Here is a 24,850-nt window from a genome sequence, read left to right as displayed (position 1 = left end):
TTGGTTTCCAAGTAGTCATTTGTACTCCGAAATGACTGAAGAAAAGGTCGCGAAGTCGATCATGCACATTTGTTTTCGGATGGGTATGACAAAGATATTCTTAGGGCAATTATGAATATTTCCCTTGGAATTTTCCGCACGGAAAATTATTTTATGAAGTGAAATTCGTTAGAAATCGATATTTGAAAATGTTGAGAACTACTAGAATCACTTAATTATGGAATATTTTAGCCGAATGGACCAAAATATTCCCGTTTTGGATAAAAATATGGAAATAAAAAATTGTGAAATTGTGTGTTGTGGGGAAAACGAACAAATTCCGCATGGAATTTTTATTCACAATTTACAATTTTTATCATGAAACCTGCTTTAAGCTGATGCAGGCCGTATATTTTATTCTTTAAACGTGTTTCAGCCAAGACAGGAAATGTAAGCTTTGTTCCCGTACTTTTTAATAAAGTCAACGTACCAGCCAATCAGACGCCGGCAACCATGTTACTATTTTTTACACGCTCAAATTTGTCGAGTAAAAAGTTTTTAAAGAGAGCGTCATTCAACGCCCTTTTTGTTTAAAGAGAAATCAACATTTTACAACTTTTTTGTGTACGGGAACGGGATTTCGGGTAAAATGTGTAAAATTCGTAAAAATTTTAAAAAAATTTAGTTCTGGAACAAAGCTATAGGCAACATTTTGGTGTTGCACACATTATCAACAATTTTTCATTTCAAGTATATTTAGAGTTCGGCTTTTCAAGTCCTCTGTGGGCAGGAAATTTTCTCTCAAAATATTGTTTTTATTGGTCCGTGTGTTTGATTAACCGCCTACAAATTTGTGTATATAGTCTTCGATGGATGTATAAAATATTTCTGCAGTGAATTGCCGGCATTTTGAAAGAATTTACCACATTATCGAACCGAAGTATCTACTTTGGAATATAGCCCTTCCCATGAAAAAGTATCGCCCAATTTTTGTATTTCGTAGGTTTTTATACCCTCCACCATAACATGGAGGATATAATTAAATATTTCATTCCGTATGCAATACACCGAAATTTTCGTATATTGTGATAAAGCCTCTCATTCGCGAATTAGTTAAAACCTCTTGGTGCCCATGCGATTTTGGATACAGCTGATCAATCTCCTTCAATATCTATGCATATTTCGATGTTTCACTCAGCGGCCAAAGCGTTCCGCCAGTTGCATTACACAATTAAAGTGTATAAAAGTCGGGCAATGTGCGTACGATTTTGATGCACATCCGATTTCCGTAGCACCCATCAAAAATGCGTCGATATACATCTATTTTAAATGGATTAGTCAAGAACCACGGATGTGCCTCCACGTTCTATTTTAGGTATCTCTGTAATTTGTGACGAACGTTTTCGGATATATTATAATCACGTATAAAGCATTCCATTTATGTAAAAATGTTTAAAGAAAATCGCTGTTTGGTACGAGGATTTGTCAAAATGTGTTTCTGATTTTCCCATTTTCAAGGTATCCATATCCACCGTTTTAGTGGATGGATTCCAACGCGGAAGGGCTAATTAGATACGTTGCGCAAAAAAAAACTAAATTCACGCGAGGTTCAAAGGAAATTGAATGACACGTGCAAATTTTACAGTCAAAAAAACAGTTTTTTTTAAATTACGCATCAAATTTTGGGCTTTGGACTCCAATTACTAGGATGCTGTACGGAGCACACTCATGGGATATATGTACATTAAACGACGTAAAATCACGAGTTCTGTAATCATATTATCAGTTTAGAATAATTTCTTGTTGCGCGCCCGGATAATTAAATAATTCAAAAAACCCTGAAATTCAGATCTTCAAAATGTCAGCATCAATTTTATGTAGATGTAGTGGATATGTCGAAAAGTCATACAGTTGTATCATGTTGCACATAGAGAATACCTTGATTCTTTGTGTGCTCATAGGTCCGTATCAGGGACGTACGCAGGGGGGGGGCACGGGGGGCCCGGGCCCCCCCCGAAATGGTTTGGTCGAACAAAATTTTTTAAGCTACTGTAACTAGTTATTGTATTTTTTTCTCATAAAAATGTTTGTATATATGAAGATTTCAAATTAAAACTTATATTTTCTTAAGTTTCTGAACAGAAAATGTGCGTCATTAACAAGTTTTGTAAGAAAATATTTTAAAAATTTTTGTTTGTAAGCTATTTTTGAGAGAAACTTCCAATAAAATCTGAATTACTTCTTCATGTCATATCATACCACTATCAAAAGCTAATTCCTTAATGAATATACCCCATGTCTATTATTTATTCGAACTGTATAGAGCTCTCGAGGCTTAAAACTAATCCGGTTATAACAAAAATAACGAGTTCAGTATTATGAGAATGGAAATATGTATGTATATAAAAAACAAGTAAGAACGGCGTTAAGTTCGGCCGGGCCGAACTTGTTATACCCTCCACCACAAGTTGTATTGAAGTAAAATGGAATAATTAGTTTCCTTTCGTGTATGAAGAAGACTTAATACTAAATTTCAGCAATTTCGGTAAAACAGTGTGAGGCACCATTCTATGGGGGCTATTTCAAAACGTCGATCTATATCGAAAAATTTCTGACGGAAAGTTTTTAGGCTCGAAGAAGACTAAATACCAAATTCCCTATATTTCGGTAAGAGAATGTGGCTAAAACTTAAAAAATACCGATCAAGAAGTACGCTTCTATGGGGACATAGGAAGACGTGGACCTATACTGATAATACACTTCTGGAATATTTTATAGCTCTTGGAAGACGAAATAACCAATTTCAGCCATTTCGGTTGAATATTGACGTCACTATCTTCAGTATTACGAAAATCGGGAGGTACCGTTCTATGGGGGCTATATCGAAACGTGGACCTATACTGACAAATGTAAAGGGGAAGTTTGAGTACCCCCAACGAAGTCTAAATACCAAATTTCAGCCATTACGGTGGAATATTGAGTCCACAACGTTCAAAATACCGAAAATCGTTAGGTACCGATGATGAAGGGTATAAAAATCTATTGAATAAAATGTATGAAGGGTCGGTCCTTCGTGGACTACATATTGAAAGCCAATTACAAATTTCTTTTACTGCCATCGCCAAAATTTTGTTATTCTGTTTTAGACAAATTTGCTGCTAAACAGTATGAGAAAATAATGAAGACAAATGAATTTTTGTGCGTCACTTGATTTTTACTTATCATTACCGAAGTATAATTGTAGCCTCAGACTTTAGATTACGAGATTATATACACTAGGATTGCATAGATTTCATCAAAATAATGATTTAAGACTTCACATATGTTTAGACGATATTCGTTTCAGCCAAGATGGAAGTACTTACCACCGTCCGTCCGTCTGTATCTCTGTTTGTCTGGCAGGTTGGAACTCATGATAACTCTCGGTCCATGTTATGGATCTCGTAATGTTTTGTCTAAATTAAATTGAAGTCATATCGGTACCTCCGCCATAAATGGTCGAAAGGACTAACCGATTCGGTCTAAAATCGAACCTAATATGGTTCGCAAGATTACTTCCAAAAGTACATCAGGGTCCAAGAGAATATGTTTGGACAACATCTTCAGGTCTCTTAAACAAGTCTAACATAACTGCAGTTTAAAGACTGTTTGAGGATCCCTTTTTGTAGTCTTGTTTACAGCGATATCCTATTTTTCGTGGACAAGTTTATGCTTCCTGACAAAGCTCTAAACACTACGGTGGCCAACTAAAAAGCTTATGGGCGCGGTAACTATCGAGAGGAGTGTCTCTCAAATAATTGTTAGTGAATAGTTATGTGGGGTTCAATAAGGATCGATTGTTATTTGTCAAAACTATATAGAACTAAGTCCATCAAAGTGTTTGTCATCGAGTCCAAAAACTTCTAACCGTACAATTAAGAAAACAAATTATAACGCTTCTTTTGTAACATAATATTAAAAGTAAAAATAATCCTGGTATCAGAATCTATCTCTTTCGGTAAACAACACTGTGCAACATGTTTAAGGTAATCTTGTGCAAATAATTTGAAGTGAGGATTTTTTGAAAGTACAGACCCAAAGTACAAAAGCCCTAGTTCCGTTTTGTTGAGTCAGATACAGCTTGGATTTTATGGCCCCATCTAAACATTATTAAATATCGACTTTTTAAACAACTCGGGGCTATATCTCTGAAACCAATGCAAATCTTCTTCTGACCTTTGCAGCAAATTTGTAGAGAAGGGCCAAAATAAAATATTTGGAGAAATGAAAAAAAAAATTAATTTTATAATATATCTAAAAATTTCATAATTTGTATACATTTCGCACCATATCTCCAAAACTGTTAAATTTTTCTTAATGTTTTCATTTGGAAACATATCAATGACAACGACAGCCAATATTCTTAAAAATTAGGCTAAGATCATCGAAATAGGGAAAATCTTGCTATAGCAAAGACAACGGCAATTCTTTGTTGTTGTAAAATTCTGCGATAAACCATAACGTGGATCTGTATGATTAAAAACTTCAATATACTTCAATAAATTTTACATGGCGACATTACCGAACGTGGACCGATATTGTCTAATTTCAATTCTAAATATCCTACTCTGTAAATATTTAAAATTGTATCCTTAGTCCCAATTTACATTAAACGATTTTTCTTGCGGCAATTTTTCTCGTTCTCTTTTAAACTTGCCTCTTGCGTTTATACAGGCAATTCTGTTTCTGCAAGTTTTGTTTTCAAAACAATGAAAATAATGTCAAAAACGAAAAATATAAAAGGAATTGCCTGAAAATTGCCGGTACGAGCAATTTTTTTCCACTTCCATACCCCTTACGTGTCTCTCCTACAAACTGAGACTTACCGCAAGTAAACTCGCCTAATGTAAATTGGGACTAAATATTATGAATTCTTTCTATTGAATTTATATACTTTGTACCATTATTTCATATAAAATATAGAATAGAATATACATAGAATAGAATATGTGCCAAAATTTCCAGTCGGACAAAAATTTACCGAGATATGAGCTTTCGAAGGGAAACATTTATTGTGTTTTGTATGTAGCATAAAAACTAAAAACGTCTTTTCCTAGAAGTGGCACTTTAAATGTTTTTGTGGGACTATTGTGCACATAAATCATGTGCTTAACCGAGAGAGTCTTAAAAAAACTGCTGACGTAGTCAGAAAAAATATCAATTTTGTACGGTGTTTTGTTTTTGTTAAAATCGAAATTTTGATTTTAACTGTTCAAAATTTTTAAAAATTGATTTTTTTAATTCCTTTTCGATAATGGACAAGATTATTAGGTTCGTAATGATCCCACAAAAATATATGCTGATCGGTTTATTCTTTTTCAAACTACAGTGGGTACCGCAAACTGCTTTAGTAAAAACAGTGCTTTATAAGCGGGCATTTCAATTTAAGATATTTCAAAAAAAAAAAAAATAGAAGGTAACTTAAGGTTTAATAGATTTTTTATAAGAAATGCATGAAAATGGCTTTTCTCATACTTAAAAGTGGCCATAACCCCTTAAAATAGCTTTACGTAACGCTAAACAACATTTGAATTTTTCATGATTTTTGGTCAAGTTGTGCCCCCCCCGAAATGAAATCCTGCGTACGTCCCTGGTCCGTATAATGTAAGGTTAAGCCAGAAATCAACCCATTTTTAACATATTTCTACATTTACGAGTATGCCAACACAGCTTCCACGTAAATTATTTTTAATGGCCTATATTATGACAACCCTCCTAAAAGACTTAATTTTAAAGATATTCAGTCATATTATATATCATATTTCAACAGTTCGCGAATTCTAAAAGGGTGAAACTCGGTATCATCGATTGTAAAACATTTTTGGTTTTTACCATATATGTGTGAGGACAAGTCAGAATTTTTTTAATATTTCATTTGAAAAAAATTAAAATTTTTTTTGACGCTACATGAACGATTTTTGGTACATGGATTGAGAAAAAATGCCAATTCTCAAATCTGTTCGAGATACTAATTTTGGATATTGCGCGCAAAAGTTATGGCGGTTTCAATTCTGATTATTAGAAAACAAGTGAGCCGAGGCTATAGTCGGGTCGAGGCCGACTATGTGATACCCTACACCACTACCCCTGTGCATAGGCTTTTCACTGCTAAAATTCAAAATATTAAAATTGGGATAGCTTATCGCCTTTGCTCTGAATGTGTTAAATAATACAGGTCAATTTTGTTGAAACGCATTTATGTACATCGTCAGTACAACTTAAATAAAAAATGGAAAAGTTCGATGTACGCCAACCATCAATATGCTTCTTTCTCTGTGAGACCCCCATCATCCCCCAAAATTTCGTGAGGATCCGATCAAAATTCCGACCTGTAGTGTGACTGCACAAAAAATGGAAAAAGGGATGCATTACCGACTATTGCGATATCTCTGTTGTTTGACCACCCATGACAACCTATTTCACATCGTTGTAAAGGTGATATTTTCTACTTTCCTCGCCAGGTTTTATTTTCGATATATCTCTTACAGAAAAGGCATATTCGCTTTGAAATAACACGTTGGCCTTTTCTCCAAATAAGTTTTTTCACATTCCGACCCCTGACTAATATCCGACTATCACCAAAATCAATAGGCTTCTTCCTCTGTAGGACCCCCAATAACTCCCAAAATTTCGTGACGATCCGTTCAAAATTGCGACATGTAGCGTGATTACAAAAAAATGGAAAAATGGGATGTATTACCGAATATAGCGATATCTAAGTCATTTGGCCACCTACGCTAACCTACTTTGCACCATTGTAAAGATGGAATTTTCTACTTTCATAGTCATACTTTGTTTTTGGAAGGTCCCCAACCAAAGCTGTGATATTCGTCATTATTATTAAAATTGCAAAAATGAAAAGTTGTGTTCTATTAGCGGCTATTGCGATATCTGTTTGACCACCTACGACAACCTATGTTACATTGTTGCAAATGTGATATTTTCTATTTTCATTAGCAGGTTTTGCTTTTGATATACCCCTTATAGAAGCGGAGATATTTGCTTTGAAATAACACGTTGACTTTTTCTCCAAATAAGTTTTTTGCCCATTCCGACCCCTAAATATTATCCGACCATCACCAAAATCAATAGGCTTCTTCCCCTCCGGGACCCTCATCAACACCCAAAATGTGACGATCCGATAAAAAGTGCAACCTGTAGCGTGATTACAAGGTTTTGATGGACAGACGGACGGACACACATAGCCAGATCGACTCAGCTCGTCGAGATAATCATTTTATAAGTATGGGTCTAGGACCATTATTTCGATGCGTTACAAACTTTTTGGGCAAAACCAACTTATAACACCCTCCCCACATAGTGGTGTAGGGTATAAAAATCTTATAAAAACGCTATTCATTATATCGAGAAACATTGTTAATTTATGGCTTCCTACATACTATATGTTTACTGAGGTCCCATAACTTTAGTGGAAAAGTTGTACGTTTTCGCGGAAATTTGGAAAGAAATCAAAACAATTGGTAGTTTGCAACTTGTTTTAATAAAATTCAAGCTGTTTATGCATCTGAAAAATATATAAAAGAAATATGTAGGTAATGTAAACAAATCAAAAATTTATAAAATTTATAAAATTTTTGTAAGAGAAAATATTTATTAAAATTTATTTTGTGAGTTAGTTGAAGAAAATGTAGGAAAAGTAGGTCGGAGTTATTTTTCTATTTTAGTTAAATTTCACGCAAAAAAATCACATTTTTTATTCTAATCATTTCTCGAATACACGCTAACATCTAGCGGAAGATATGGGTATCGTTCAAATAAATGTGGTATAATCTTGAAATGAAACTGTATCGGGTAATGTTCATTTTGAAAAGCGTGTATTTGATGCGCATGCGGTTTACCTATACAGCGAATTCTTCTCTTTTAATTTGTACACATTTGCCAGGATTTACTTTGGCCGCTAAGATGTAGCATCGTCTGCAGTTTAGTGTGCAACAAACTGTATAACGTATATAATTTGCACAAAAAGCATACACTTTTTATGCGCCTCCGATTTCACTATCATCCATGAAAAAATACATTGATCTAAACCTATTTCAATAAAATCTATCAAGAACAGTGGATGTAGCATCGCACACTATTTTTGGGATATAGCTCCCATGACAATAAATTTTTTAAACCACTGTTTTCGCAAAAACGCCAGTTATGTGGCAGTTTCTTCATTGAAAAGGAAACGATCCACAAAAAACGCGATTAAATATTAAATATTTTCAAAAATATTTTTCGCACATTTTTCGGTTTTTGCAGTTGCTGTTTTCGCCGTTCTAGTGGATGGATTTTCACGATCTATGATTAATATGATCCGGACCATCAAAAACTAAAAAATCTTGGGGTCCCAGCACAATCAAATGGATATTGTAAATACTGTATCCAAAAAATAGTGTTTCTCGAAAAAATATCGCACTAAATTTTGGCCTTTGGCAGTGGATTGCTGTGATGCTGTCTGGGCTACATAGTCAATATACATATTAAATTATGCGTTATCGCGAGTACTTTGATACTATTATATGTTTTCTGAAATACCCGAATGCGCGTGGCAGTTAGATCAAAAATACAAAAAACACCTAAAATCTGGCTTCAAAATGTCAGCATCCATAAAAGGTGGATGTAGTGAGACTTTGAAATGTGATACATTAGAAGGGTAATCTTCATTTTGTATTCTTCTACTTTTACTTTGGACATATATCCGTAATTTAAACGGTCGAATAACAACGTAAAAAATATGCAAAATTTTCAAATAAAAATAAAAATCAGCTTGAGCCAGGCTGGGGTTCGAACCCGCGTCCTTGAAAAACACATGGAAAAAAGTGTTGTCACGGCGTGTTAGTGTTCAGAACCAAACTCATAGCTTTCAAAGGCTACGCTAAGCGTTTGTCATGAAAGCCATACAAAGATTTGAACAAAAAATTCAACTTTGCAAAAAAACAACTTGCATTTGAAAGAGGAAAAAAGTTAGATGATATCGAAGCCGCCGCACAATCGATGTGTCTGAAGATCCTTCCTAAACCAAAGGCGAAACATTTCATATCACACAGTGGTGGTTGTGTGGGTTCGTATCGTCGGCTTTCCTTTTTCAAAAAAGCATCTTGGTCAGTAAGCTCGTCTCTAACGAGAAATTAATTAAAAAGTAAAAAAACTTGTTTGCTTCAACGTGTTTTTACCTATTTTTGTTCATTTACGCGGTCATAGCTTCCGTGCAAATTTACTTTTATAGCAACATTTTTGAGCTTTGATCAAAAACACTTCGTTTGATCCAACTATGGTCATATTTCGTTGTACACTGCAATATTTTGCGAATTATAAGAGTGCAAAGCTTGGCATCATTAATGTTAAATTTTTTTTTGACTTTTCGTCATATATTCTTGATCAGCATAAAATGCTTTCTTTTATTATTTTTGCGAGTGTTTTCACAGCTTTGAGAGCTCAGGCGTTCAGCATGGTGGATAGATTTTCTTAGAGCTCGTCAATAATGTTCATGATACTTTAAAAGCTGTATTTATAGATTTCACAAGTATAGATACAGCTGTTTATTCTATACCTGCCGTAGTGGTATCCTTATGTGGAATATTTGCAAGTTTATCTTTCAATTCCCTGTTGAACTCTTCCCATTTCGCTCTTTAGGGCTGTGAAAACACTTAATGGGCGTTGCTTTTTCAGATAGGTTGAATAGTATAGAATTATGATCTGAAAAAGATTTTTTATCGGTTACTATCCAGATATCTATTTAAATTTGTCATCTGTTGGATACTTGTGTGAGTTTAAGGACCTCCCTTAACGTTCTCCGAGCTTGGAAATGCAAAAGTTGATTAGTACCTCTGTTGTATATTTTGAGCTTGTTAGTATTTATGTAATGTAAAGCATTTAGATCTGCGCGATCTTAGACATCGGTTTTATTGGGCGAGGATGTGGTTACCCCTCCAAGGGTGATATTATGAAGCAACTTTGCGCATCGGCGATGTCGTCTTCGTCTTCTCTATTCGGGTTAAGCGGGTGAAAGATCTAAATCATCACATATCAATGTGTGGATTCTACATCATCAATATACTTCTTATTTTAAAAGAATATTTTTTTGTTCTTTCCTAAAATGAATTTTAGTGTTGGGCACTTCATGTTCGGCGTAGCCCTAAATACCTCCTTCGCTTAATTGTTTGCCCCCACACCGCTACTAAGTTTTTTGTACTTACTGTTTAACGTATTGTAAAGATTATTTACTACGTCTAACAATGTGGTAACTCAGAATGTCAGCATATACCTACTTGATATGTAAAAGGTCTTAGTTATCTTCGTACTACTAAATAGTCAGAAGGACTTCATTCTTAATAAAAAGTTTTTTTTAATTTTACTGTAAATTGATTTTAGTTAACTTAGAAGCCAACAAGACGGTAGATCACCAAATACCTGAACCTCTAATGCCGTTCAGAAATATTTACTGCCATTGTTTGAACGAAAATCACGGTGCTCTTGAATCAAATTTAAATGGAAGGTGCTTACACCTGAGAAGTTTTTGCGGATTCTGAAACTACAATGATCATAGATGAAAAAAAAATAAAAAAACGAAAAAAATCGCCGGAGCGCTTTTTTAATAAATCGCGATTCAATTTGGCATTCTTAAGTTTTTTTTTAGGTTTTCATGATTTTGCTTGGAAACCGCAAGTCTCGCAGAAAAATTTATGTTAAAAATATGTTTGGATCCAAACAAATATATGTTTGGGACCGGTTGCAAACACATATATGTTTGGATCCAAACATTATATGTTTGGGTCCAAACAAATATATGTTTGCAACATTTTGTAACATATCTCAATTTGATATGTTTGGGTAAAACATATTTTTTTATGTTAGAACATTTTTTTCATGGGTGGAGAGAGGATGTTTGTCAACGAGAGTAATAACAGTGCTCTCGCGGCTGTGGAATGCTGTTTTATAATGAAGAGTTGTGTGTATTGTATAATAGAAGACGTAGAAGCGAAGAAGGGGGCTTTGGTGGTATGTTCGCGTCAAACTCGAGTGTTTCTTGTTTTGTTGTTGTTAACCAACTTAGCGGGAGAAGAAGAAAAGAAGAAATGATATGAATTATATTTTTTTTTCTTTCTTCAGTGTTTTAGATGCCTTTGTAGAGTCAAGACGGTAAAGTGAGTGAATAAATCAGTGTTTTGTGTTTTCTTAAAGAAATTGTCTTTTTAGTAAATTAAATGCCCAATACATTTTATAATTGAATCGGGAAGTTGAATGGAATTATTTTATTGGACAAGGAAGAAATCGCATTTAATATTGGTAATTACATACATACTTATGTATATTTGAAATATGGCATATCCATATTTATTTAATACATTACATAATCATTTGATTCTAGATGCCGATTCCCCGCTGATGATTTCAACTATGAGGACAATTTGTTTTTATTTCACAACTAAGGAGAAGCATTCAACTACGTTTCTATATAATTTGTTCTTTTTAAAAGTGAGACTATTTACAAATTATTTCAATCAGTTTTTCTTTTATTAAAGTGTGTTATGTATTTCTATGGAATTTTGTATGTACCTATGTGTTTGTTGTTCTTTTGCCTTTTAATAAACAACCTCAACATTTGTGTGTATTAGGGTTATGACTTTTTTACAACCTCATATCCCTGTATCATAGCGTGATGAGTTTTGCCATAAGATTACATAAAATCTTAATTATAAGGTGATTCGGTGAAAAAACCTCACGCACAAAATGATTTTAAAATTTGAATTTATCAAAATTATGGACAATTTTTTGAAGTCACTGAAAACAGATATATAATTGAAAATTAATTTTAGAGCCACATGAGATAATTAAAAAAAAAAAACATTATTCCACAACATCCCATACGGGACAAGGGAGACTTCTCTCATATCAATGAGTGCACCCCGATTCATATTTAGCTCAATGATATGGGACCTACTGTTTATCGCCGAGTCCGAACGGCGTGTCTTAAGACACCACTTATGTAGAAGTTTTTCAAGGCTGAAATACTCAGGAAATGTCGCCAACATTACTGAGGGGTATTTTGCCACCGTTGAAAAATGTTTGATATTGCCTGGCCGGGGAATCGAACCCCCGACCTTCTGCGTGCAAGGCGGGCGTGCATACCATTGCACCACGGTGGCACCCACACACATGAGATAATTAAAATGACAAAAATTTATTTCTCACTATTTTTCTTCAATTCTGAGAATCGTAAAAATGTCGTAAACGCTTTTATTCAAAAATATAATTTTTTAACAAAAACAAAAAATTTAAAATTTTTTCAAACTGACTTTTTTCGCGACTTTTTTAATATTTGAATGGAATAAACGTTATTATAGTTATTGGTAGGCTTATATTTATTCATTCGTGCAACAAAAAATTATTTTTTGAAAAAAAAAAAATTTTTCATTTCATATATTTTTTTCAAAAAATTATTTTTTTTAAATCGATTTGTGCGTGAACTTTTTTTATATTTCAATGGAATAAACGATAGCATAGTGATTAATAGGCAAAAGTTCATTCATCCCTGCTACAGGAAATCATTTTTGAAGGAAAATGTCAAAAAGTCATAACCCTAGTGTGTATACTATAGAGCAGGGTCGAGCTTCTTTGCTTAGACCGTATAGTGAGGGCGCCCACTGAGTTGTTTTTGCATTTGCTTCTCTCTCTCACGTACAGTGTAAATAAATGAAAACAAACAAAAACATAATGTGGTTGTTGCTTTTTTCACTCATACGTTCATACATGTCTTCGCTTTGGTTGTATTTCTGTGGTCGTCGCTGCTATAGAGATAGCCAGTGAGTTCTTACTGAGAGCAAGTGAGCACACATTTCAAAGTGTTTTACATTGAATTTTACGCTCCCTTGCTCTCAGTAAGCGCCCACTATAGAGATTTGTGTGTATACTATAGAGCAGAGCTGAGCAAAATCGAGAGAGAGGCAACTTTAAGGGAGAATAAATATTTAATTTTTCTTAATGTTTCATTACTTATTTCAAAATTTTTTAAACATTAATGTTGTCTAAAATCGTCCACAATGCAAATTATTAAAAATTATAAATAAAAAATTTAATAAATTTTTAATTGTTTATGGTTCACAAAAAACTAAGAGAATGTTCTCACAATTTGGCTGTGTGCTAGCACATAGGCGTGCTCACCCCTACTATAGAGATAGCCTGTGAGTTCTTACTGAGAGCAAGTGAGCACACATTTCAAAGTGTTTTACATTGAATTTGACGCTCCCTTGCTCTCAGTAAGCGCCCACTGGTGCATGTGTTTGTTTTTTTGTGCCTTTTGGGTTTGTACTTTTTTGCACCCAAACATATAAAATGTTTGCACCCAAACATAAAATTGTTTCCACCCAAGCATATCTTTGTTTGCACCCAAACATATATATCTTTGCACCCAAACATAAATATCTTTGCACCCAAACATATATATGTTTGCACCCAAACATATATTTGTTTGCAGACCCAAACATATATTATGTTTGGGACTGTTGCAAACATATATATGTTTGCTGCAAAATATGTTTGGGCCATATGTTAGAGAGGCCGTTTTTTTTGCGTGTAAGGAAATGGGGCTACAAGATTGGCTTTTGTGATATCTTCGTAGTTTCTACCGTTATTGAGATATATCAGTTCATATTAGGACAATGAATTGACTGTATCGCTTCCTTATAAAACAATGTTATACACAGTGCACCTTAACTAACTTTAAATGATGAAAAAAATCAATAGATGAGAAAAATCAAAAAACAATAAAAAATCGCTGGATGGATTTTTTAATAAATCGCGATCAAAGTTCACATTTTTAGGTTTTTTTAGGTTTTCACGATTTTGCTTGGAAACCACAAGTCCTATTGAAATGCGACTAAAGAAAATGTTGTAGCAGTGAAAATTCTGTACAAGATTGGCTGATTGATATTTTCCTAGGTTTTACCATTTTTGAGATATAGAGGTTCAGATAAAACTTTCAGATTTTTTATAGGTGTTCAGGATATAGCTTGAAAACTGCATAACCTAATTTTAACTTCTATATCTCAATAACGGTAAAAACAACGAAGATATCATAAGAATCAGTCTTATAAAGAATTTTCATAGCTACAACATTTTTTTAGTCCCATTTCAATAGGGCGTGCGGTTTCCAAGCAAAATCGTGAAAACCTAAAAAACCCTCAAAAATGTCAACTTGAATCGTGATTTATTTAAAAAGCGCTCCGGCGATTTTTTTAGTTTTTTGATTTTTCTCATCTATGAACATTGTAGTTTCAGAATCAGCAAAAACTTCCCAGGTGTAAGCACCTTCCATTTAAATTTGATTCAAGAGCACCGTGAAATGCCTTACTTATAAGCCAAGTAAAGCCCAAATGTTCGCAAAAGAAAAATATTAAAAAAGTTTAAATATATCTTTTGCAGAAATTAAAGATCTGTGAAAACTATGCAATTGTAGGATGATATGTAAATGAATGTAGACATCTCTTTCATTACTATTATTAAACTATTTAAAATGGGTACACACCCGCCTTGCACCCAGAAGGTCGTGGGTTCGATTCCCCGGTTAGGCAACATCAAATTTTCAACGGTGGCAAAATACCCCTCAGTAATGTTGCCAACATTTTCTGAGTATTTCGGCCATGTAAAACTTCTCAACAAGTGTAGTCGTAGGACACGCCGTTCGGACTCGGCGATAAACTGTAGGTCCCATATCATTGAGCTAATATGAATTGGGGTGTACTCATTAATATGAGAGAAGTCTCCCTTGTCTCGTATGGTATGTTGTGGAACAATGTTTTTTTTTTTGTTTTGTTTAAACTATTTAAAATTCTCAATAATTTTAATTTTTGTTTCTGCAACAACCGCACGTTAAGGAAGCAATTTTATCTAACATTTCGATTAACATATACATTTAAGTCTGAAAAGGGGTAATTAAAAATAAACAGCCAATTGTACACTAATCTGCTCCACATCTGGAACGACTCTTTGTAACTTAAAGCTAGTACATTTCAATTTTCTCTTAATTATTTATTGCTGTTTTTAATTATGAAGATTTAAATATGATAACGGCATAAAATTGCCAATGCATGAAGTCATAGAAAAATACAGATACAAACTATATGTCGTTTAATTGCATACTATTTATAGGAGCGTTAACGGGAAATGCTATTGAAGTGACATGCCGTGGGAATTAGTGGCAAACATTTTTGAAACTATGTACACTAAGCAGTTTTAAAATATAGACTTAGCAAACTGAAAAAATCGAACAATTCATCATAATTGACATCTAAGCTAAAATGTTCAACTTTAATATGGGCACATGTTTTTAGGTTGAAACCTCACGAAACCGAAAAATCGGTAGATACCTATAAGGGTTATACCAAAACATTGACCTAGGTCAATAAGTCAAGTGGGAATACTCAACTTATACACAGCAGTAGAGAAGGTTAATGCTTAAAAAAAGAATAGATAAACAACAACGGAACCAGTTTATAGCAACTGGGGATCCCTACAGGAATATTGTCAGACAAATATATGTTCAGACATTGGTTAAGAATCGTTTTTCCTGGTCAGAATTCGGATAGAGATATTTTCCTATTTTTTATTAGACAGATCACACATTTTGCTAAATAAAACTTTTTTAATATTTTGCATCGAAATATGAATGTTTTTGTGTTGTTTTATATCTTCCTACCTATTAAAATAAGTAAAAATGTCAAACCCCAATAAATAAACTATAAAAATAAAAAATTTCACTTAAATTTAGTACCTGAGGAGAAATAAAATAGTTCACTTTATGTAAACGCTGCTGTAATTTATTAAAACGTTTTTTAAAGACAGCAAACCTACCTAATTACGTAAAAAAGAAAGGAAATTAAAACATTATCTGTTATATAATTAATTAATTCTCTTTCGAGTTGAGTTGTTATGACCTAAGAAGCACATTAAAAAATTAGGAGTCCACCGAAGTCCCACACATCATCCAACTATTATGGTACGTTTCACAGGTGTTTAAGTCCGATCATCAGGCATATTAGAATTTTGGTTTTGTGACGGACGAATTTTCTTTCAAAAAGCCCGAAATTTGTACGGTTTAAAGTGTTTCATCGGAATAGCACATTCTTTAATAACTTGAGTAAAAATGCAAATTTTGAATGCTTCTGTTACGATTCTTTAAACTTGGAACAAATAAAAGCTATTTTAAGTTTAAAACGCTAAAATTGGTCGAACTATGACTTAATACCGGGGAAATAAGACCTTATGAAAGCTGTGGACTTTTGAAATGTGCTATTGACATGAAACGGAGTGTATGTGCAGTGGTTGGAGCGCACAATGACTCTCCAAAATTTGAACTTTGAGTCCCTTTTTTTGTAACAACTTGTATTCGTTTTCCCCATTACGACGGTACATGTTTTTTCAGGGGCATGCCCTTACTTCTTGAGATAATGGCCCGAAAGCTACAATAAGTCTGCCGGCACCAACTAAACTGGTCCAAACGTTGTACATCGAATTATATAGACATCAGAAGTATTGTGTGTTACTTCTTTTCTTTAGGTCCGAGGCTGAGGGTATATCTCCGTCGGCCAAACTGACTGATACTTTATTACTTGTTCAATGCTCACAAATAATATGGTAGGTTTTATTCTATTTCAGAAGTTTTTTTATCATCAATTATTCCGAAAAACAAATTATTTCTTTCTCCAGAAATTCGCAAAAATTACTTTTTCCAAAATGTGGGAATATTGTTGCCTTTAGGGCCACGCCCACACCTTCCAATATTTGATCTAATTTTTTGGTTTCCTTAGTTTCAAAATGTTTACCTTCGAATCCCATATAGAAATTACAAATCGGTGAGGATAAAAAATTGGGATTTTGGCCTGGAAAATCAATTTCTGAATCATTGTGCGCCGGTGTTCAAATTGTTAGCCAATACCGTTAGTAAGTCAGTGTCATCTCCAACCATTAGGATGCGACAGTAGTCAAGAGCTCACCATCTTCCCGAAGTTATTTTGTTCTCAAAATATTCCATTGAGAATTTAGGAAGACAATGTTACCACGTAAACAAATCAATTCATATACGAGGGAGCGACACACACACTGCCGCTTACTTGAATAACAAACCCTACTCCAATAAACGATGTCGCTACAAATTTATGGAGCATTACGAAAAATTACGAAGTTATTTGATGGTTAAGATAAATTCCTAAATAGAACCACAAAACAAATGTTTATAAATGTAATATATTTATTTATTTATTTATTTTTTTTTTTTTTTTGTAAAATGACAAATAATTCGACATATTCGCGAGAAGAATTATATAGAGATTGCATTGAAATTCTCCAACCGAAAGTAATCCCAAATCCATATTGTAGTCGATATTCTTAAAAATAAGGCCAAGATCTTCTAACTACTCAAAATCTTACGGTAGCGAAAACAACGGCAATTTTCTGTGGGAATTAGAACATAAAATGCCAACTAAGAGCAAATCTGGTTAAAAATGTTTGGGAAATACCAAACCGAGAAATTATAGGTTCCCATATATACATATTTCGTTAAAAATTTCAAAATACTGAAAACCGGACGGAACTCTTTGTATGAGGACTATACCGAAGGTGATATACAACATTTAAAATATGTATTCATGATTTTTTGGTTAAGTCGACCTTCATAAAAATAGCGAAAATAAAAATATGTATATTATAATAATTTCTACATCTAAGCATTTTTTGACTGCGTAATGAATATCATAAAACAAATTGTTATGATAAATTTTAAATTTCTAAACCAGATAATATTTTATTTGAACATTTATTTACCAATGATAAACAATACGTAATTGAACTTGCAATCGGTATCCCCTTGAGAAAAACGTAAGTTCATCTTAAAAGTTTTCTTTTTAAGTTGTTCCTAAAATGTTCAAACTGTGTCTCATCTGAATAGGTTTATTGCTGCAATTTTCCAATAATTTGTTATCCTTAACTTGTATGCAGATCTGCACTTGCTTCAATGTGTAATCCCTTAAATTTTTCAAAATTTATCAATAAAACCTCTTTTTGAGTCATGAATAAATAGCCTTGCCCACTGTTGCTACATACTTACTTACTTAGCTGGCCCATTACAGAACATTTGTTCTATAGGCCGAACTAAGAAGAGATCTCCAATTCTCTCTATTTGTTGCTTCGCGCTCTGGAATACCGCGCCTTTTCATCTCATCATCCACTTGTTTGCGCCATCTATTCCTTGGCCTGCCAATTCTGCGTGCACCGCCATGTGGCATGTATTCATACGCCTTTTTAGCGGGTTCATCATCGCTCATTCTTATGATATGGCCTAGCCAACGCAATCGCTGCATCTCGATACGTTTAACTATATTGATGTCGTTGTATAGCAGATACAGCTCGTGGTTCATGCGACGTCGATATTCACCGTCAACGCATATTGGTCCGTAGATCTTTCGAAGAATTTTTCTCTCAAACACACCAAGCATTGCCATGTCTGCTTGCGCAAGTACCCAGGCTTCGGAGCCATACATCAGCACGGGTGGTATCAGTGTTTTGTAGAGCGTTATTTTTGTTTGACGAGATGTGACTTTGTTTTTAAACTGCTTACTTAAACCAAAGTAGCATCTGTTGGCCAATACAATTCTTCTTTTTATTTCACAACTGATGTCGTTTGTTGTGTTTACGGAGGTGCCGAGGTAGACGAAGTCTTTTACTACCTCAATATTATAGGAACCAACATCCACAGTCGGTCCGAGCTCAATTGATGCATTGCGCGTCGACACCATCAACTTGGTCTTCTCACCGTTTACCGCCAGACCCACTTTAGCAGACTCTCCTTCGACCTTTATAAAGGTATCAGTTACTTCTTTTACTGATCGGCCAATGATGTCTATATCATCAGCATAAGCAAGTATCATGTGACTATTGGTGTAGATTGTGCCACTTCTTTTGACGTTTGCCTCTCGTATAACCTTTTCTAGCAGGATGTTTGAGAGGTCACACGAAAGGCTGCCTCCTTGTCTGAAACCTCTTTTGGTACCAAACTCTTCGGAGAGGTTCTTTCCAATTTTAACTGAGGACCTCGTGTCAGTCAAAGTCATTTTACAAAGCCGGATGAGCTTTGCGGGGATACCAAATTCAGACATGGCTTGGAATACCTTTGAACGCAGCGGGCTGTCGAAGGCTGCGTTATAATCGACAAAAAGCTGGTAGGTGTCGATCTGCATCTCTTTGGGTCTTCTCCAGGATTTGCCGCAGGGTAAATATCTGGTCAATGGTGGACTTGCCAGGTCTAAAGCGCATTGGTATGATCCAATTATCTCGTTGACCATAGGCTTTAGTCGTTCGCACAATATCCCTGACACGATCTTGTAGGCAATAGGGAGTAGACTTATGCCCCTATAGTTAGAGCATACAGTCTTATCTCCCTTTTTGTGGACGGGGCACAGGATACTCAGGTTCCAATCGTCGGGTACTCGTTCTTCCTGCCAGATAGTGCTAACTAGCTGATGAATACACCTTATCAGCGTGTCGCCTCCGGTTTTGAACAGCTCGGCTGGTAAGCCATAGGCCCCTGCTGCCTTATTATTCTTCAGCCGATTTATTGCTGTCTTTACCTCATCTTGGCTGGGCGGTATACATTCAATACAATCTTCTGGGATTGGGACTGTGGTATCTTCGTCATCTTCGCTGCTATTGGATACCAACAGATTTGAAAAATGTTCTTTCCATATCCTGAATACACTATCTGTATCAGTTACCAAATTACCTTGCTGGTCTCTACAGGAGGATGTGCCTGTACCAAAGCCATCAGTTTGATGCTTGACTCTTTGGTAGAATTTTCGGACTTCATTCTGGCTCCTGTACATCTCGATTTTTTCACATTCCCGCTTTTCCATCTCTCTCTTTTTCCTGCGGAAAAGACGTTTCTCCTCTCTCCTTTTCTCCCTGTATCTCTCTCGTGCGCTACGCGTTGCTACGGATTGTAAAGTTGCTCTATATGCCGCATTTTTCTCTTCGGTGGCAGCACGACACTCCTCATCATACCATGGATTCCTTGGTGGAGGTCTCTGGTATCCAAGTATGGATTTTGCGGCTGTTTGCATGGAGTGGGCAATGCTTTGCCATTGCGCTGATATGTTATCGGGATGAGGAGTGCTTTGATTAAGCAATTGGGCTAATTGAGTGGAATATGCTGTGGCTATCTTTTGTGATTGCAGCTTACCGATGTCTAACTTTCGTGTTGTGTCTGTTCGTACTTTGTTTGCTACGTTTAAGCGGGTGCTTACCTTTGCTGCAACAAGGTAGTGGTCCGAATCAATGTTTGCGCCTCGGAACGATCGTACATCCAACACGCTCGATGAATGTCTTCCATCTATTACAACATGATCAATTTGGTTTCTTGTTTTCTGATCTGGAGACAGCCAGGTGCCCTTATGAATATCGAGATGATTAAATCTGGTACTGCTAACTACAATGTTTTTTGCAGCTGCAAAGTCTATCAGCCTCATACCATTGTCAGATGTTTCACTGTGGAGACTGAATTTCCCGACTGTTGGGCCAAAGATATTCTCCTTTCCAATTTTGGCATTAAAATCGCCTAGAATGATTTTAATGTCATGGGCAGGGCAACGGTCATATGTTTCTTCTAAGCGCGCATAAAGTATATCTTTGGTCTGTCGTCCTTTTCTTCAGTGGGAGCATGAGCGCAAATAAGCTGATGTTGAAGAATTTAGCTTTTATTCGAATTGCAGCAAGTCTTTCATTCACTGGGGTGAAGCTGGATACCAGATGTTTTAGTCTCCGACTAACTACGAATCCGCAACCAAACTCATGCTTTACGTCATGGCAGCTATAATACAGTGCGTCACCTTTAGGTGTTGTTGTGACGCCTTTCCCAATCCCTGTTGCTACATAGAAACGTTTATTATTGACAAGAATATTAACATCGATGCATATATGTATATTTTTTGACCTAGAGAGATTGGAATTTATTTTAATGTGAAATGACATTTGCCTCAATGTATGCCTTATGTATTATACATAGATGATACATTTCTAATTAAAAATATACTTTATTTTAATATTAATTTAAAAATGTAAATAAAACAATTGATCAACTTTATAGTTACAATCCGCAAAAACTAGTTGAAATAACAATAGAAATTTATAGGCGTTACATATAAATTGGCAAAAGCAACAAGAAGATATCAATTTGATTAAGGCATTTACATTCGATGCTGTTTCACAAAAACCAACAACTCTCACTGGAAACCGTATGAGCAAATTGCACAACAACACAAAACAATGGCCAGATTAATAAAAACACTAAAGTCAAAAACAAAGCAATACAAAAAAAAAAGAATAATAACAATAACACAAATAACACAGAACCATTATCAAATTAAATGACAACAAACACGCCCCCAAAAATACAAACATGGAATTTTTGTCGGCATTTACAAAAACAAAACAATAATAACAGTATTTTCAACCACCATTCTTACTCTCGGTCAAAAGAGATTGTAAAGCACTTTTAAAGTTAAGAGAGATTTTAAAAGAGTAGTTTTATTTGGAGTTCTAAATGTTTTCTCTTCTTTGTGGCATAAATGAGTGAAAGTTTAGTTATTTGGATTCAATGTGGAAGGAAGCTTTTTAAGTTCAAAAAGGATTCGATTGTGGAATTCAAAAGCTTTTTATCCATATGGTGTGTTAGTACATACAAAGGATTGTGTCCTGGCTTCTTTCGGTGAAAAGTAGTTCTTAGAATGGCCGCAAAGAGCGCTTTCTTCTGATGACCGTAAGAAGTATTGTGTACTTACCGAAGGGTGGAAAGGATACCACTTATGATTTTGTTAACAAGAGTTCAGTAATAAATCCATTATTTAAGTGTTATATCGAAAAAGATAACAATAAAATTAAGTATGGTTATAAATTAGTTTTGTTCACAGGATTATCAAAGTAATTAAAAGAGGTTCTAATGTTGATCGGATCTTTTCGATGTTCTTATGTTGGAGGCCAGGATGTATGAAGACTATTCATTAGGGTGATGTTCTTATAATAATCAGGAATCGAAATCTGCAAAAAAAATCTGTTCGTTAAATAGGCAATTTTTTCTCTTTAGTAAATATCTCCGCTTCTATTTTCAAGTTTGATATGTTTTACTTCCACAATGCATAATTATCTTACACGATTGCTTGTAATTGTGGCGATGTGACCTAAAACGGTCAAGCTGACTATAAAGATCTAACCAGAACCTTTTGAAATAAATACTAATAAACTTCATATTGCATTGCCTTCGCAGGTATTTAAAAAAGTTATGGGTAGATGTATTTAGTCACTTTGATTTTTTTTTTTGTAAGTGTGGTTTAGGCCGTTTTAGCGATGAGCGCCTCAATTTATGTCGCATATTCCTATGTAGGATTGTTTCGTCTTAGTTTTTGGGTTATTGTTGGTCGATCTCAATTCCGTAATCCTTTGCTATTCCACTTAACGTCCATCTTGGTTATGTTGTTGACTGCTTTCTTTAGCTATAACCAATCCATATCCATTTGCTAAGTTTAATCTGCTTTTGAAGGGGTTCAGTGTTCGTTATGTTATGCTCCCACCCTTTAACAGTATCATCGAGTTTTATTAAAAGTATTGAAAAAACATATTTTGTTGCACGGTCTTATTAAACTATTAATTATATTACGTATACTTAATAATAACAAGTAAAAAAACATTAAGTTCGGCCGGGCCGAACTTTTCATACCCTCCACCATAAAATATTATGAACTAAAATGGAATAATTAGTTTTCATTCCTGTCCCCAACTTTAAGTAAGTACGTTAAAATGTCAGATAATGTACATAAAATGCTTTATTAGGGAGGCCCTTTTTTATGGTGCCTATATCTAACTATGTATGTTGACAATTTTTGGTGGGCTAGAAATTGGGAGGTACCATTATATAGGGGTTATAATAAAAAAACATGGACCTATGTTGACAGCTTTTGATGGGAGACTTTAATGTCAAATAAAAATTGCAGCTAGAATCCTCAAAATACCGAAAATCGGAACATAACGTGGAAACTTCAAAAGTCATTAACAGCTAGTTCGGAGGTATGTGGGCTATACGAATATATGAACTTAAATGAACAATTTTTGTTGCAGAATTTTTGTTGGCTTTTAAATTTCAAATTACAGAAAGTTCGTCCAAAAAATAAAGCTAAGGTACGGAAAATCGGGAGGTTTGTTTTGGGGCTATACCTAAACATGGACCTACGTTGGTTAAACATTTTAAGTAAAATCCTCAAAGTATCGAAAATCAGGAAGTATCGTTATATTGGGGCTATGTTGACAATTGTTGATGCAGATGTGTGGTGACCACTACAACCTTCAAATGTCAAATTACAGTTATTTCGAAATTGGGAGGTACCGTTATATGGGAGCTATATCCGAACATGGACCTATGTTGACAATTTTTGATGGAGAGGTGTTGTGACCACTAAGAACTTCAAATGTCAAATTACTGCTAGTTCGGTTTAATATTGTAGCTAAAATCATCAAATTTCTGAAAATCGGGAGGTACCGTTATATGGGGGCTTTATCAATACATCGACCTTTCTTGACAATTTTTGGTGGAGAGGTGTGGTGTCCACTAGGAATTTCAAATGTCAAATGTTCAAATTACAGATAATTCGGTTAAAACTTGTAGGTAAAATTCTCAAAATACCGAAAATCGGGAGGTACCGTTATATGGGGCTATACCAAAACATGGACCTATGTTCATAGTTTTTTCGAATATAAGTTTTTTGGTCACTAAGAACCTTAAATATCAAATTATAGCTAATTCGGTCAAGAAATGTGACTTAAAACGTCAAAATACTTGAAATCGGGCGGTAACGTTATATGGGGGCTATTCCAAAACATTGACCTATGTCCACTAGTTTTGTTATATAAGTTTATTGAATCGGTCTGAAAATGTAGCTAAAAACGTCAAAATACCGTAAATCGGGAGGTACCGTTATATGGGAGCTATACCAAAACGTGGACTTATGTCTACAACTTTTGTTATATAAGTTTATTGACACTTAAGAACCCTAAATGTCAAATTATAGCTAAAGCGGTCTGAAAATGTAGCTAAAAACGTCAAAATACCGTAAATCGGAGGGTACCGTTAAAGGGGGACTATACCAAAACGTGGACCTATTTCCACAACTTTTGTCATATAAGTTTATTGACACTTAAGAACCCTAAATGTCAAATTATAGCTACATCGGTCTGAAAATGTAGCTAAAAACGTCAAAATACCGTAAATCGGGGGGTACCGTTATATGGGGGCTATATCAAAACGTGGACCTATGTCCACAACTTTTGTTTTATAAGTTTATTGACACTTAAGAACCCTAAATGTCAAATTATAGCTAAATCGGTCTGAAAATGTAGCTAAAAACGTCAAAATACCTTAAATCGGGGGGTACCGTTATATGGGGGCTATACCAAACGCATTTTCCCAAAATTTCAGCGTCCCATCTCCATTTTTGTGGATGTACGGACGGTAGGACGGACTTGCACAGATCGACTCAGAATTTTACCCTGATCGAGAATATATATACTTTATAGGGTCGCAAATGAGTATTTCAATGCGTTACAAACGGAAAAACAAACTTAATATACCCTCCATACTATGGTGGAGGGTATAAAAACATATTACTCATACGAAATGGGGTTCTTAATCTGTACATACCATCGATGAACAGTTGGGCTCTTTGCCTTATATTAGCTCGATTTTGGAAATGACCGGAGGGGTACTGCACTGGTCGAGCATACTGATATATCCACG

The 24,850-nt window shown here is 34.8% G+C and overlaps 1 protein-coding gene across 6 annotated transcripts in view; it reads left to right on the top strand.

Moving 5' to 3' along the window:
* The window catches only part of rn (rotund), a 464,377-nt gene that overhangs the window by 67,676 nt on the left and 371,851 nt on the right, over nt 1–24,850 (top strand). The gene's annotated exons all lie outside the window — the stretch shown is intronic.

This window comes from Musca autumnalis, unplaced genomic scaffold (genome assembly GCF_047663935.1).
Source record: "Musca autumnalis isolate F117 unplaced genomic scaffold, ASM4766393v1 scaffold_1, whole genome shotgun sequence".
In the NCBI taxonomy this organism is placed as follows: Eukaryota; Metazoa; Arthropoda; class Insecta; order Diptera; family Muscidae; genus Musca; species Musca autumnalis.
This window is presented reverse-complemented; position numbering and strand designations above follow the sequence as displayed.